At 41.7% G+C, this 16,846-nt stretch overlaps 1 protein-coding gene across 6 annotated transcripts in view; it reads right to left on the bottom strand.

Moving 5' to 3' along the window:
• The window catches only part of ZPLD1 (zona pellucida like domain containing 1), a 110,260-nt gene extending 96,487 nt beyond the window's left edge, over positions 1 to 13,773 (bottom strand). For all 6 annotated transcript variants that reach the window (XR_004080935.2, XM_031051410.2, XM_031051407.2 and 3 more), the window contains exon 1: positions 13,675 to 13,773. The gene's annotated coding sequence lies outside the window, so the exon portion shown is untranslated. The remainder of the gene's footprint in view (positions 1 to 13,674) is intronic.
• Between the last annotated feature and the right edge of the window lie 3,073 nt (positions 13,774 to 16,846).

Raw genomic sequence — 16,846 nt, 5'->3', positions numbered from 1 at the left:
CTGCTGCGGCAGGTGGACCAGGCTCTGCCTTCGGTGCTGTTCTGCTGCCATCTGCAGAGCCTGGCCCAGCTGCAGCTCTCGATTTCACTCATTCCTCCTGACACCCAGCAGAGCCAGCCCAGAGTAAAGGTTAGCTTGGACCTGACGCATGTGCCAAAATAGGCTGACAATGTGCTTCTGACCCACCTTGGCAACAGGGGTGCTTCTGACCAGACACAAACAAGGGAGTTTGTTTTTATAAAACACCATCACACAACAAAAATCTGGGTCTTTGCCAAGTGTTTGGATTTACATTGCACTGAGTGGAACACAGACTTTCTGTAGGTTCTTTATCCCACAGCTACAGTGAAAGCAAGTTGTGGGGCAAAGAGCAATTGCCAACTTGGACTGCACAGAACTAACCTGCGGGACTCACTGCCTCTGAAAATTAAAGAAGATTATGTTATCTAGGAAAGGTTGAATAATTTTATTTACATTAATAATGTTTTCAGCTCCACAAGCTACAATAAAGCTTAGAATAAGATAATAAATTTCATTCTACACTGCACAGGTGTCTCACCCTTGCAGACAAGGAAGTGGTTATCACACATAGCTCTCCACAGTTTATAGAGATGTATGACATTTTTAAGTGTTCAGGTTGCTTCTCTGCCTTTCCCTGAAACATCATCTAATACAGAAATCAGAATACCAGATGAGAACAAAAGCGATCTGAGCTAATAAAGGTAAAAGCAGATGTAAGTGTTTTTTCAGTTAAAGGACTTTGAAAGCTACTAGTTTCTTGCTACAGAATAAAATGAATATTGAGGCATTAGCCTGTGAAGAACAGATCTGCTAGAAAGCACTGCTCAGAAAAGGGTCTACTTTCATCTTGCATCCTATTTCCCTATCCCTTCCCTAGTCCCAGACTGATTGGCACTGCCATACACACACATCAGTAAAGCGACTCCATTCTGCCTCTCCTGATCGTTCATCCACACACAAGATGAAGTGAGAGCACAGTCTTTTCACCAGGAAAAGCAGCTCCATTAAGAAATCCAGGCAGTGAGACAGTTTTCCCCATTTGCCAGTTATTATCACTTTTCAGTCTGCCACTTGACTGTGTCTTTGTTCCAAACTCTTTCCACATAGGAAGACTACCTGCTTCTTTCCAGGCAGCACCCTAAACTTTCAAGGAATCAGCTGGGGACTATTTTTGTGGATAAAATACAGTAGTTTCACCTAAGACAGCTTTTGCCAGCCATTTCAGGGGTGTCCTAGACATCACCATTTCCAAGACTCACTGCAAACAAAAAATAACTTTCTGCAGATGCTAACATTAGAATAGTTTCTACCGTACTGTGCAGGCAAAACCCAAAAAAAAGTTTTTTTCTTCAGTACAACTTTAAAGAGCAGAGATGAGAGTGATTCTGTCTCAAGAGAAAGCAGCTGTTGAAGTCTTCGCTGTGCACATCAACAGCAAGAAAGAACAAAAGAACAACAGGTACGCTTTTTCATCTTCTCTACCACCTCAGAGCATTCTCACATCACCTTTTTCCAAGCAAGCACAGAAAGCATCCACGAATATGTTAGACAAGGGCAGAAAAACAGATTAAAAATAAAAAATAAAAAAGAGCATTTGTTATAGGAGGGAAAAAATCAACTGACCTGGGAAAAAAAAGCTTTCGGAGATACACGTATAAGAGGCAATTTTTAGAAGCAGCAAGTGCTATGGAGTGTACATTATACACTTCTGAAATCCAGGTATACCTGAACTAATCCTTGTAATGCTTTTGCAGGCATATGGTGTCGTGCACAATCACATAGGAGAAACCACTGCAAGCAGAAATTGAGGAGCTTCACTCCTACTTAAGGCTGTCGTCAAGGCAGACACTAGCAGAGACAGAAAAGGAGTTAAACTGCTTTATTTCCAAGGTTTCTTTCTTCCAGGGTAAGAAAAGTTCTCACTAGCTGCTGAGGTACTGAAATGACACAAGGCTCTGGCTGGCGAAAGGGAGAACATGAGTTGCAGCAGGTCTTATTCCCAACAACTTCAGACTTTACTAGGCCAGCTGTAGGCATGAATCAGACGTTCATGCAGTAGCTGCTTAGCTGCAGTATATTAGTATATAATCAGTGCCAGTTTCAGCTTTCTTCAGTATACCAGGCTGTCATTTGTGGTGTTCAGCACCACGAACAGTTGAGTCATTGCTGAAGCAGGGCCAGACACCTCAAACGGAAATAACTTCTGAGTCAGGGGAACAATGGATGATTATGGAAGGCACACTTTGCACCCAGTGCAATTTTAGTTTACTCGTATGTGAGTCAGCACCACAGATCAGAAGTACAGAATTATGAAAGCTCATTAAAAAGAAGGTTCTGCACTTAGTGAGCACTAGTAATAACTTCAATGACATCAAGGTATATAAGAACCTCAGAGACGCAGGTAAGAAGAGATGCAAACTCATCTGTGAAAGGATGCTACAGAAAATGAGAAACAATATCCCACACACACCACCTCCAGAAAAAGCAAGACAAAAATGCCACTTGCTTGACCTTATCTGCTAGATGCTTATAGTGTTTAGGATTAAATTGAAAGGCAGCAGATAAATGGATAGGCTGATTATTAGCATTATTACTGCTAGCCACTTAAATTTGTACTTCAGTAAATGGACTCTCTTCAGGGTACACAGGCTCTCATGGGTTAGGGTTCACTTTCATACCTTAAATGCTCAAGAGGAGAAGCTTTTTTTTCACCATTCTCTTGTGGAGGGCAGTAGATCCTGCTATAAACCCGGTGAGGTTGGCTGCAGATTTTGAAACTACACCCTCTGACACCCAACCTGGGCACCTACTGCTAAGAAGCTAGCTCAGATTATAGAAGAACATTTCAGGTATACAGGGGGCCAAAGACCTTACAACAGAGCTCTGCAAAATTAGGGAAGTAAACAACAAGGTAAAGCTACTTCATCTAATATTTATGCTGCCCTTGTTTGAACGATAAGATTAGATATAGAGTTAGATCTATTAGAGCTATTAGTTCTCTGAAAACTTCTACTGGATATTTAATGGAAGTACCAGTACTTTGACAGTGAGATCCAATTGTGGCACTATTTTTAAAAGTTTGCAGATGCTTTACGGTGGCAGTTATTCTAGTGCAATACAGATGTCCACAGTGCTGTTCAATCTCACCTTAGCATGTGCTTGATAGCAGGCAGCCTAGTTATTCCAGCTCTCTGGTGATCATTTTCTTTTCTTTGAGATTTGCAGGTCTTAATTAACAAGGAGCATCAAGGATCTCAGCACAGGAGGAGCCCGGCAAGTCCTGATTCTCAGTATCCGATATAAACGGGCCACTAGAGGGCACACTGAGCTCACGTAGTACCTTTGCACCAGCTGAGAGACACAAAGCCCTTCCCAAGAGAGCAGGAGTTACTGGCTAGTACAAGATACAAAGCAGAGGCAATTCTGGCTGTTACAAGGTATCACTAACACTCACCGGGGTCAGGTGGCTGAAAGTTCAGATAAGCAAAGAGGAAAACCTTTGCATGTCCTCATTGCTATCATCCCACCAGAGGTCCTAACATATTCTGTAATCCTGATGTCACTCAAATTCCCCCAGCTCAGCAAACCCTACAGGTATCTCGTCCTCTCCCAGCCACCCACTGCACATAACAGAGATTCTGGGAAAGCCCTAACCTGAATTCTGCAGATAATATTCTCTTTCCAGAAAGGAGCCCTTCTCCAGTGAAGCAGAAGGAAACAAGCAAGTACTAAACACTTGCTTCAGATTTCAAAAGGTTCTCAATAGGACCAAGATTATTGCTCAGCATCTGCCCTTGCTTTTTTGGGTGCAGGCTTAAGCCCAGTATATTGCTTAGGTATTCAGAGGGGTGTCAGCACTGGACTATCGTCAATCCCATACAGCCTGCTATGAAGTTAATAAAGGAGGAATGTCTTGTTAGGTGCAGAGAAACTACTTATTTTACTGATCCTGTAGCCCCACCACACTAGCCATAGCCAGGGACTTTATCAGCCAGTGCTAAGGTAGTGAGAACAAGACCAAAAACAGCAGCGTCAAGGCAGAGCTGGAGCTCTGCAGGATTGGACCTGCAGAAGAAGAGAGAACAACTGCTAGCCCAAAAGGACAGTGGGCACAGAGGTGAGGAAAATCCTGAGGGCTCAACTGCCTGCTAGTTATGGAAGATGCACAGCTTGAACAAAGTCACAGCAATGCAGCTTAGGCAAAGTGGAACAGGAACACATCACCATGTGTTTGTCCTGTCCTTTTACTCCTCCCCAATCATCCACTATCCACCACTTCTGTAAGACTAGCTGAATCTTTTGTCCAAATCTAGATGTCCTCACCTTGCTGTTTTGAACAGGACCCAGAGCAAAACCACAAAGTGGACAAGGTCCATGCGGGTGCATCTTCCATGGACACACAGTTCTCTGTGCTTGGCCCAGAGAGCAAATAGAAGCCACATGAAGGACCACCAGCCTAGGTCTTCTATACAAGATATAAAGTTCTTTAGATCTCCTGTATCTTCTCTGTAGCCACAGAAGGCTAAAATAGACCAGATTTAGACAGAAGAATGCAAGAAACCCCACAGTTACCAACTGCATGACAGGTGCTGAGAGAAAAAGCACATAGTTTCTTGGTGTGACATATAATCATAAGGAAAGGCGGGTGCTGAAGTGAATGTAAGACAATGCATGGAAATGACAACTATCACTGTCCATTTCATCACACAACAAGGAATGACACTAATTAAGGTGTTATTTAATCTAATTTGAAATTTTTAGACAATAGATAACTGAATTTAGGGTTGGCAACATCTTATACTGCATAGTTGCATTTCGATCGCACCATCTAATATAAACTGTTGAACATACATTGTAAAGTTAATTAAGAACCAAGTACAGAGTTTGTCGTTATTTTCTGTAACATTTCAATTAAGGACCATCTTGGGCAATTTAAAACCACTGTGTGCAGATTTCTGTGCTTTGGTTTGATTAATAATAAAATTTGCTTTTACGGAATATCTTCAGCAGTCAGCCCTTACATTAATTTAAAAAAAAATACCCAAGAGTATTCCACAATACTAGATTAAAATCTTGTAGCATGTTTTTATTACCAGGATAAGATACACTATATTGAAGCTATTGCTATAGATTATAGGTATTTTCTCATTAAAAATTTTGGAAGGGTTGAATTGATTATACATTACAGGAAACCCAACCGCCCCAAGGAAAATTTAGATGCGAAATTTCCAGATTTCTTTTCAGGAGGCAGAAAGATTTCCATGTCTCATGTCTTCATTTAAAACAATTGCCCACTCCACCTCATAAGCTTAAAAAGCCTATTACAACATTGACATGCCTTATGATAAATATTTTTAGGCAAAGGAACATATGGCAGAAAACTCAAACACCACACTGCAACAGAGCAATTGTGTTGGGAACACTGCCCAAAGTCATGGTGACTTTTTCAAATGTCTACCTGCCATGAAAAGAGCCTCTCATCTACTATGGCAAGAACACAAAAGTAAAAAAGTGTATTATCTGGTGGGAATGAGATAGAAACACTACTAGAGGCTGGGGAAAGAACAAGAAGGATGTCTTAAGCAGAAAATCTTGTGTGCCTCTAACTGCAAACCAGGTTTGTTTCATTTTATATTAAACTCTCCCTCCAATTGCTTTCCAACACTAAGCCCTAAGTCAATCCATAGCCAGGATCTGCAAGACACCTGTTACCCTTTGTGATATTACCTGTTCTCACTTATTGTCAAGCCTTACCACTAAGTCATAGTTCCCATGCCCTTTCCCTTAAGTAGGTACATATTTTACCATGCAAGCTTTTCCTTCAGCCTCCAGTCCTACAGACCAAACCCACCTGGTGGAGCCAGAATTGTGCCTGTAGCAAGGCAGCACGGACTACGAGACAGCACCTTGCCCAAGTCACAACATCTGTTTTCTGGTCTGAACCCACATAAAGAACAGGCACAATGACTGACAGTTTTTATCTTCCATGTGAACCAAAACCTAGAGCCTGTCTAATTGGTTGCTAAAGATCATACAGTTCCCTTAATGCTCCTTTACTTCTCATATTCAAGAGCTGACATAATATCCTAGTGTACCCTGTCTTCTTCCCAGACAATACCATAGCACCCTCTGAGTTAAGTGTGAACCTTAGGATCTTACTGGTACTTGTATGTATTGGATTGGGGCTGTTATGTTCTCATTGCACTTAACTATACACTACATTCTTCCCTGTCTATCCTATAACTGATTGGTACAACCCAGGGAAGTAGAGTTATTCAGCCTGGATTCAACAGCTGTAAAGGTATTTTTAAAAAGCCCTTGGATCTTGAAGTTCTAACACAATAATTACTACAGCAATTCAGTCTTGACAGTCTACATTTCTTTGGGTTATTTACTTTTTGTAGCAGGAGCAACTTAACTTTTCTACCATTATCAGGGTACTGGCCTCTTTAAAAGTTTAGGAAAGAGTAGTTTAGTTAGCAGCAGAATTTTGCATCATTCCCAGGTCAGTCAGTACTCCCGTTTCTCAACCTGAAAATAAGGTTGAAACTTCCCTATATGAGTCCTGTCACCAAAGATACTTCAAACCATGCACTCTCAAGCTCTTAATCTTTAATAAACTAGGTATGAAACCAAGAGCTATATTATCTAAGAGGGCCTTTTCTTCCTCCCCACAGGAAAAAAAATTTATATATATTTAACATGTTTTCTTTTTTTCCTCAAAATAGATTTAGGTCTGAGCTTGACTACAATAAACACTTTAGTATCTTCAATTTCAGCACATACATAGTGCTTCCTATTTTCAGCATCTTTAATACTGCATTTGATATCCCAGTCCTTCCTACAAGGCATCAGATTCATAGACAATATACTGGAGAGTATAAAGTATGCCTTTCTAAAATGTCTAGTGGTAACTAGTTGTTACTTGTAACTGACTCCACTAAAAAAATAGTGAAAGGGAGAAATAAGAATTTAGAAAAAATTTAACCAGCTCATTATTTTTCTTTCACATTCAAAGTAAGTTTTGTCCTGGGGCAGCAAGTTATGCAAGCCTTGTTTGCCTTATAAAGATGCACTTCCATTTGCCAGTAGTGGTTCTCTATGGCTCTGGTAAAGATACATAGACATCAAGAATATTATCTGCCATTATAAAACTATTAAGATCGTCATTAATGACAGGTCTCATCCTTCACCCACGCAGCTATACAAGAGCCTCTAAAACATTAAAGAATCTCTCATTCTTCCATCCAGGAGAAATAAGGCAGCAGAGCTACAATTAGAGAAAGAGTAACCTACCAAAAAGATCACCTTTTCCTATCTCCATATTTAAGCAGAAGAACCTGTTCTCCTCAGTCACATTATCTACTTTCTAATTTTCTTTTTCCAGCCATTTATTCCCATTCAAAACACTCGTGAAAATAGACATTTAAATAGCTTTTATCAAGTTCTACTCTAACAGTGAGCTGTAGGTAATGCTGAGTTCAATGTGTATTCAGCCCAATGACTTTGCACAAAGCAGGCAGCCTCCTGGAGAGGAGAAGGAATTTATTTAGTGATCTGCTCTAGATTTTCACCTAGGTGCAAAAACGTTTAATCATGTTTTCCACTACACAATGCAGATGCCCAAGTATTTCTACTACCATGGCTTACCGAATTTTGTACCTTATCCCCTGCCAAAGCTTTTACATGATTTGAGATACACATTTTAACTAAGAGTAACCAATCTGAACAAGACACTGAGTCAGAGGAAAGTTCCACTGTCACCTAAATACATAATAAAATGTTCATAAAGGCTGAAAATCAGAGCCATAGTTCTTATTATTTACTCACATATGCCTGCATTTATACAGCAAGTGCTGCATACCTTAGAATGAGGTATGTGTTTCCTGCTACTTGACTTCCCATTTCTTGAGATGAAGTATCAGAGACCAGCAACTTATTTGGTGCTACAAGGTTTGAAGAAGGCATAACAAGTTTTATCATTAATTTTACATTTTATACTTTCACACCTTTTGCATCTGCATGAGATCATTTAAAACTAGACAGTCTTTGCAGAAAGACATGAGCCTGTATATATACACAAGTGTTTGTATGTACAGAAATGTATACAAGTACACACAGCTCCTCTGTATGTTTGTACAAGTGTGCAACTGTACACGTGCTCTGCCTTAATATTTAAGAATGCTGTATCATCTCCTTCACAACCTGAAAAAACATGTCTAGGAGAAATACAATCTTTTTTTACTCTTTCATGTTTCCTGCCAAGTTTTCTATTTTATCTGGATACACAGAACTTCAAAGTGGAACTTCCCCAAACAGATTCTATTCTTGGCAGGTTATTTCAGATGCAGGTTAATAAGCTATTAGTATAAATGTTTAAAGCTACACCACCTAGGCTTTATTTACTTCAACTTCAGGGGCATTTCTGCAAAATTCTTTAAAACTGGTCTGTGTAACGAGATCCCACTTCAGCTAACACCAGATACTATCTCTATCCAGGTTGCCATTCTTCCAGAATACCAGTAATATTACTGTTAATATATCCTCATTTTCTATAGCCCGGTTTATTAAACTAGTCAGTTAAAGTCAGAGGTATGCACTGTTTTCTTCTACGTAGCCCAGTGATCACTGCGCCCCCTTCAAGATCTTTAACAGGATGCTGCTTCTTTGCAGAGTATCCATGAAAAACATCTCTACAGCTCACATTCCTATTTGTTCTCACTCCTTTTACCTTGTGAGGATACCCCCTGGCCACTGCAAGATGTCTCTTTTACCAACTGTTGCCAAAATGAGCTTAACCTCTCCTCTTTCTTGCAGACCATACTCTTCCTCCCTAGGAAGAATTGCTACCATAGTTTCTTTCCCCTTCCTGCAAACCTTGTCGTCTAACATTGCACTCCCTCCTTACAAGCATATTGCCACAGTAGGAAAATATTCCCACCACAGCCTGTCACACAGGTGGCAATTTCCTCCTTTCATTTAGATTCAAAAGCAAAACAGAGCTATCTTCTCTTATTCTTCATATCATATTCTTCTTATTATAGTCTCCTTATCATATTCTTATCATATTCTTCTGTGTTAGAAGAAACAGTTTGATCATTTGAAAAATAAAAGTAGTGGTCAGAAAACAAAAGAACCTAAATGACAATTAAGATTCTTTATGTCTTCTACAAAATGGAGAGAGTATCCCAGGACATCCAGGCAAGTTGTTTAGTCTGAAAAGAAGGCTCAGGAGAAACCATGTCACTTTCTGCAACTACCTGAAAGGAGGTTGTAACAAGGTGAGTGTAGCCTCTTCTCCCAAGTGACAGGACAAGAGGAAATGGCCTCGAGTTGTACCAGAGGAGGTTTAGACTGGATATTAGGAAAGATTTATTTATAAGCCAGCTGAGGTTAGTGGTGTGTGTGAAAGATCAGAAAAACGCTGAGAAAGAACAAATTTTTTCAGAAATATTGTAGTACAAGGCAAGCTAAATAAATTGGCCACATGATGCCAGCATTGTCTGAGAATTGGGAGAAGGCTCCAGTCTCAAAGTGCATGGATTAGTTTCTGCTTCATTCTGATCAGGCTGCTTGGTAGATTTTTTTTTTCTTTAGCATGCACACATCCACCTTACCACTTCTCATGTAGCTGCAACCCTTCATCCAGCTTTCTTACAGTCTTCTTAGTCCACCAATAGAGAGCATGAGGCTCCACCTTTTCATTCTTCTAGTAGAGTCTTAGCAAGCCTATACTTAGCCATATCTTAGCTCCCACCCACTCCACAGCTTGTTTCTCCTTTCTCCTTTACATAAAAGGCATGAGCTCAAACTTTCAGGTTTTATATAGAAGGAAATACCACAGAAGGATGCATTGCCACCTCATTGCTTGAGTTTGCCTTTAGCATAATTCTGATTGAATGTTCAGTATGTTACCACAGTCTATTAAAATTTTGATCTGGACTGCAGGAAAGAATACATTTGTTTGTTCCTCACAATTATAATTCCTCCCCACCACTATTTCTCACATCAAAGCTATTTTTTCAAGAACATCCAAATATATTCTTGTTCCCTTCCATTTGTCTGAGATGTACACACATTTCCATAGCTTTCCCTTTAGTGTCAGAACTATTCTTTAGGTTGGAGGAAACCTTTAAGATCATTAAGTCCAAGTATAAACCTAGCACTGCCATGTCCACCACTTAACCATGTCACTAAACACCACATCTACATGCCTTTTAAATCTTCAGGGTTGGTGACTCAACCACTTCCTTGGGAAGCCTGTTCGAATGACTGATCACCATTTCAGTTAAGAATTTTTTCCTAATATCAATTCTAACCCTCCCCTGGAGCAGCTTAAGGCCATTTACTCTTGTCCTATTGCTTATTCCTTGGGAGAAGAGACCAGCCACCTCCTCACTCCATCCTCCTTTCAGGTAGTTGTAAGAGAGCAATAAGGTCCTCCCTGAGCCTTCTCTTCTCCAGATTAAACAACCCCAGTTCCTTCAGCCATTCCTCACAAGACTTGTGCTCCAGACCTTTCGCCAGCTTCATTGCCCTTGTCTGGACTGACTGCAGCACCCCACTATGTCTCTTGTAGTGAGGGGCCCAGAACTGAACACATTAATACCCAAGTTTGTCATACCAAGTACCAGCCATCTTGCACAAGGAGAAATATTTCTCTTTGAAAATTTTCAGCAGAGATTAACTGGAGTCATTACTCAGTTGGAACTGCTACAAAACTCTGATATTTATCTCTCCTTTTACTGTGTAAAACATTTTCCATTGCTCACAGCCATTCTGATCTCAAGCCTCACAAGCCTGGCACAACAGAAGTTAATCCCTGTGACCTCAGCTTCTGAGGAGTTGTGTTAAAGTAGATTTCAAATATGCAAATCCTGTCACAGCAACAGGAGGGTGAGCATACAGCTATGTGAAATATATTTCTCTCTTTCATTTTCTCAGTACATGCCCTAGTGCCTTAATAAAATGGACAGTTTCAAAAAGGAAGGTGTAAAAGCTGGCCAGAAGTAGTCTCCAATACCCCCCATCTGTTAGCTCATCATGCAAGTGCAAAAGACACCTGTCTTGGTGGAAGAGACAGATCCTGTCCTGAGCTGTTTCTCATTCAGTGAACCACAAATAATGGTCACATTTAACACTGATGGCCATAATACCACAACCCACATTTGCTACACTTTGAAAATGCAAACACAACATTATATTTTCCATTTCACTTAAACCCCTCTATTCTTTCTACACAGTGGGCTACTCCCATGTTAGTACAACGTGATCTGTATGAATTTAGATAGGACCCTTACATATGGTCAGAGGTCTCTGGGCAGAATCCACTCCACAAGTTGAGCATACAAGGTGGAAGAGCTGGGTTAAGTGACATGAAGCAGGAGGGCCAAGACTGAGTACTGCTTATCACTAGGGCCCTTCCCCTAGCCATCCCACTGACATTTGTGGGGTATAGCAGCACAGCTGCTCCTACCTCTGTCAGCAAGACTGGTAACAGAAGTGATTCCATGTCCTGACCATCACCCCGCAGTCACGAGCTCACAGCAGGGGCTGAAACACTACTATTGGAGGCCCTGGATGCCAATGTGCCAAACTATCTGTTGACTTCAGCTTCACCTAGGGTTTTGGGAAGCTTCCTCGTTTCTCTCCAGCCCCATCATCTCTTAAAAACAAGCCAGCATGCCTAATTTGTACAGTGCTGCAACAGGCAAGTCTGCTTTCCTATAGATGAGCTGCATCTGTCCTGGAGGCAGATTCCACACCTCCTGGAGAGTCCCAATTATGTCAGAGAACCTGGCACTAAAGCCAAAAGACTTCCGTGTTCCTTTGCTGCTGCTCATCATTCCTTCATACCAGAGTAACACATCAGTTCTTCAAATATTTTTTTTAAGTTAAAAACACAACTAACACTCAGCTTGAAAATGCTAAACACCTTCTGCCCTGGAAGGTGTGAGGTGTCAGAGGTGGATACTGTGAAATCATGACATCGCCAAGAGATGATGGAAGACCATCAGTTTGTTCACAAGAATCCATCACAACTTTATTCACTTCAATAGAAATAAGGCATCTCTACTATTTGATTTACCCAGACATTCTTGGTTCAAAATTTAGAGTATTTGAAGCAACTTCATCTTTTAAGACTACTTTTAAAATGCTGTCAGAAGGATGGGTGTCCAAGCAAGCTAGGTGATCCTGTTACACATAAGAAAACTGAAAAGAAACATAATTGAAGTGTCTGAAGAGTGTTACAATAACTTGGAGCCCACTGACTAGCATTCAGTATGACAAAGGCAGCTGCCAGATGAATAGGTAAAGAAAGAGATTTTCACAGAATCACAGAATCCCAAGGGTTAGAAGGGACCTCGAAAGATCATCTAGTCCAACCCCGAGCAGGGTAATCTAGACTACATCACACAGGAGCTGGTCCAGGCAGGCCTTGAATATCTCCAATGTAGGAGACTCCACAACACCCCTGGGCAACCTGTTCCAGTGCTCTGTTACTCTTACAGTAAAGAAGTTCTTCCTGATGTTAACGTGGAACCTCCTATGCTCCAGTTTACACCCATTGCCCCTTCTCCTATCACTGGATATCACAGAAAAAAAACTAGCTCCATCATCCTGACACCCACCCTTTACATATTTGTAAACACTGATGAGGTCACCCCTCAGTCTCCTCCAAGCTAAAGAGACCCAGCTCTTTCAGCCTCTCCTCATAAGGGAGGTGTTCCACTCCCTTCATCATCTTTGTGGCTCTGCGCTGGACTCTTTCAAGCAATTCCCTGTCCTTCTTGAACTGAGGGGCCCAGAACTGGACGCAATATTCCAGATGTGGCCTCAGAAGTTGCATCAGTGTGTAGACTGTAACACACAAGTGTCAGCATTTGCCTTTTATTCAGGCAGGGAAGAAGAGAGCAGCCAGTCTACCTAAATGTGAATGTCTGAAAATTTGTATGCTTTTGTCAGGTTAAAAAAGCAATTTGATGAAAAGTCACAATACAGAAAAAGTCATAACACTCCCATGCTTTTCAGGAACTGAAATTCAGTTTCACCTTACACTATGAATTGTTGGTTATTCTGGAAAAAAAAAAGCGCAAAGTAATACAAGAAATTTCCAGGTAATTTTTTTTGTTGTTCTTATTTAGTAACCTCAATTGTTGAAGCAGATGTAGCTCTCTGCACCTCTTTTATTCACCAATCTACTTCTGGAAAAATATGACAAATGCAGGATTTCTAGTCTTTATTGGATGCTGGATAAAACTCCACAAGCTGAAGAAACTTTGATATTCAGTTGTAAGGGTTTAACTCTTACTTCAAGAGGAGATCGACAATAACAAAAGTTTCATTTTATGGCTGACATTTTTCTCATCTATGCAACTTAACTATTTCAAATATTCATATCTTGTCTACACAATGACTTCCCACAGCACTGAAATGGAGAACACATGAAATGCAATTGAAGTGTTTTTCTAGCAATTATTATGGTCCAGATAGTTACATATTGTCATGCTTAAGGTTATGACAAGTATCCATCATGTATTACACAAGCATTTATCACAAGTATATTTTTTCCATGTAGCTGTGTGTCAGCCCTCTATTTTGTTCATAAAGCATGACTACATTGCCACTGGAAGAGATTTAAGTGTCTCTTACCATATCATGGTGTCGTGGTTTAAGTCCAGCCAAAACAGTCTCAAAACCACGTAGCTGCTCACTCACTCTCCCCACTTCTTCCTCCCCCTGCTCCCAGAGGGATGGGGAGGAGAATCAAAAGCAAATAGTTCCCACTGGTTGAGATAAGAACAGTCCAGTAACTAAGGTATAACACAAAACTACTACTGCTACAACCAATAATAATGATGATGGCTTGACTTCACAAATGAAGATTTGGGAAGGGCTTTACCCACGCTTACTTGCAAGTGTGAGTAAACCCTTCAGGCCTGTGCAGTGGATTTTTTAGGTGAGGCACAGCGTGTGTGGAACTGGCTCCACGCTTTACAGCTGAGGTTTATCTGCCAGGGCCTAGCAAGCTTTGACGGGGACAGCAAAGTCCTCAGGTCATAGGTTTGGTTAGAGTATCCTTCTCTTACAAGGCTAAACAAACTCCATGTGCCCAGGTTTGAAGTTAGAGTTGTCCTTCTCCTAGGATGGTTACCCAAAGGCTAGTGAATCCATCCTGCCCGTGGACACACTTTGTCTGACCCTTCAGTTGAGACCTGTCTGGCATGGGAGACCCTACCAGAGGCATATGCCACCACCAGTGTAGCTGTCAACTTCACAAGGGCATGAAAGCTCTTTCCCCACAGCAAGAGGGTGTCTGTGAAAGAGAACCAATAATAATAATGATAAGGGAAATAACAAGAGAATAGGATAAAACAGCTCACCACCCACCGACCGATACCCAGCCCAACCCAAGCAGTGATCTATCCCATCTGAGTAGCTGCCCCCAGTTTATACCCTGGGCATGAAGTGCTTTGGTACCCCTTTGGCTAGTTTGGTTCAGATGTCCTGTCTCTGCTTCCTGCCAGCTTACCCTCCCCCGTGGCAGAGCATGAGACTGAGAATGTCCTTGATCAGAATAATCATTATTTAGCAACAACTAGAAACATCTGTGTTCCTGTGCTGAAAGTCAAAACACAGCACTGCACCAGCTACTAAGAAGGAGAAAAATGACTGCTACTGCTGAACCTAGGACACATGGTATTGCTTCAGTTTCCTGATAAGATGTAATCTGCCAAAGCAGCTTTGCAGTCTCTAGAAACTACTTTGCTTTCCTAAGTGACTTGGCAAGTCTTTGCTACTAAGGCCAGAGGAACATATCTATGTCTGTTTGGATCCCTTCACGAGATTGTGTCAGTATTCACTTAAGCTTACAGGGTGCCAGGAGCTGGGAGCATGGTTTTTTTGCACATCACTTAGCACAGTGCGATTCCAGAGTAATATGCAGAGCAGTAGTAATGCCTAATAACAAATGCATTTTGCCCTGCCCAAAGCTCATCTGCAATGCACTGTGAACCACGTGGAACTTGTTGCACAGCCAGTGGCAGCCCTGTATCAGAACCAGGAGCTGAGCCTCCTGTCACAGCCAGCCCAGCTCTAAGGGTTGGATAAATTACAAAGGCGAGGGAGAAGGGAAGTGGGCAGCACTGCGTTGTTCATAGAGGTTATTTGAGGTTTAAACCCTTGACTTGTGGGGAGCTCCCTGTGAATGCAGAAAAGACAGTAAAACTGCATGACCGTAAGACCATAAAAATCTTTAATAAGTGCATGACAAATTCCTGGATTATTTTCAGGAAGTCAGGTTATTGTGGACAATCCCTTGCAAGAATGTTGGGGAATAGTAACACACTTGCCTTAGTGCCTAGAGCTACTTGGTCTCTAGAACTAAAATCAGATAATGTTCTAATTTTGGTTGAGTAAGCACACACTCATATGTCTTTTTAGTCCCTCAGCAGTTTCACCCAACACTGGAGCACTTGCATACCATGCATTAAAACAGGGAATGGCTGCTAGGCATGAATGTGTTTACATTGTTACAACAATTAGAGGCCGTATTGATTATTCCTGCCAGAACCAATTTTTTGACTAGCAGCAAATCAAATCAGCTTCACCTGAAAAACAGCTTCAGCTTGACTCGAAAACCCTGAAGCATGACCCAGTTATTTCAGGCTCAGATAGGATCTGTTTCTATCATTGACAAGAGGTACCTCCATCATTTTTGTGTCTGTGCTGACTACTGTGACCATATAGCCAGAGCTGCTATCCCAAGCACCCCAAAAAGGAGCATAATACCATGGGACCATACTACCACGGCATCATATACACACACACCACTTTCTTATATACCCTCCTACTCACTAGCCAAGCAGCAGGTAAGCTGTCCAGCCTCAGAGACTGAGACAGCAAAGAAGAACTTTGTCCGTAAGTCAGTGGCAGTGCAGTAGCCCAGATGATGTAACAAGGATGACGCATCAAGCTGTAATCATTTTATAGGGGCACAAAGCATTTTTCATTTCTAGAAAAACCCCTGTCATTTCTTGGTTAGAAGCACAAAGAGACCCCTGAGCCAAGACACCCCCAGTCATCTACATGGCTCATGCCTGGCTTCAATGTGAAAGAAATCCAGCCTCATGCATGTGGACCCACACCCCAGCAGTGCCTTTCTGATGCAATAGCAATGCCTCCAGGGACAGTACCAACTCACTCAAAGCCAGCCAAGACATTTCAACATACAGGCCCCAGCATGCCTGTAATTAGGCAAGCCTTGTCCTGCATTATGTATGACAGTAATTCATGAACTATGACCCCTCTGAATGGATTAGCCTACAGTATTTAACTGTCAGGAGGCCCTCTAAATCACCATTAGTGAACCTTTTTTTTTAAGGTTAATTGGTGCCTGTTGGAACAGCAAATTCCCAAGAGTTTGCTGCTCCCACTAAGGAGCCAGTAGGCAAGGAGATATGCAGTACTCTACTGGACATGACTTGGTATTGTGAGCCTGCAGCCCAGAAAGCCAGCTGCATCACAAGAAGCGTGACCAGCAGGTCAAGGGAGGTGATTCTTTACTCTGTACTACTCAGACCCCACCTGGACTGCTGTGCTCAGCTCTGGAGCCCCCAACACAAGAGGGATGTAGACCTGTTGAAGTGAGTTCAGAAGAGGGCCACAAAAATGATGAGAGGGCTGGAGCACCTCTCCTGTGAAGACAGGCTGAGAGAGTTGGGCTTGTTCAGCCTGGAGAAGAGAAAGCTCTGGGAAGACCTTAGAGTGGCTTCCAGTGCTTAAAGGGGGCCTACAAGAAAGCTGAAGAGAGACTTCCAACAAG

The sequence above is a fragment of the Melopsittacus undulatus genome, chromosome 2, assembly GCF_012275295.1.
Source record: "Melopsittacus undulatus isolate bMelUnd1 chromosome 2, bMelUnd1.mat.Z, whole genome shotgun sequence".
Lineage (NCBI taxonomy): Eukaryota > Metazoa > Chordata > Aves > Psittaciformes > Psittaculidae > Melopsittacus > Melopsittacus undulatus.
The sequence above is the reverse complement of the archived record's forward strand: the minus strand, read 5'-3'. Positions and strand labels throughout refer to the sequence as shown.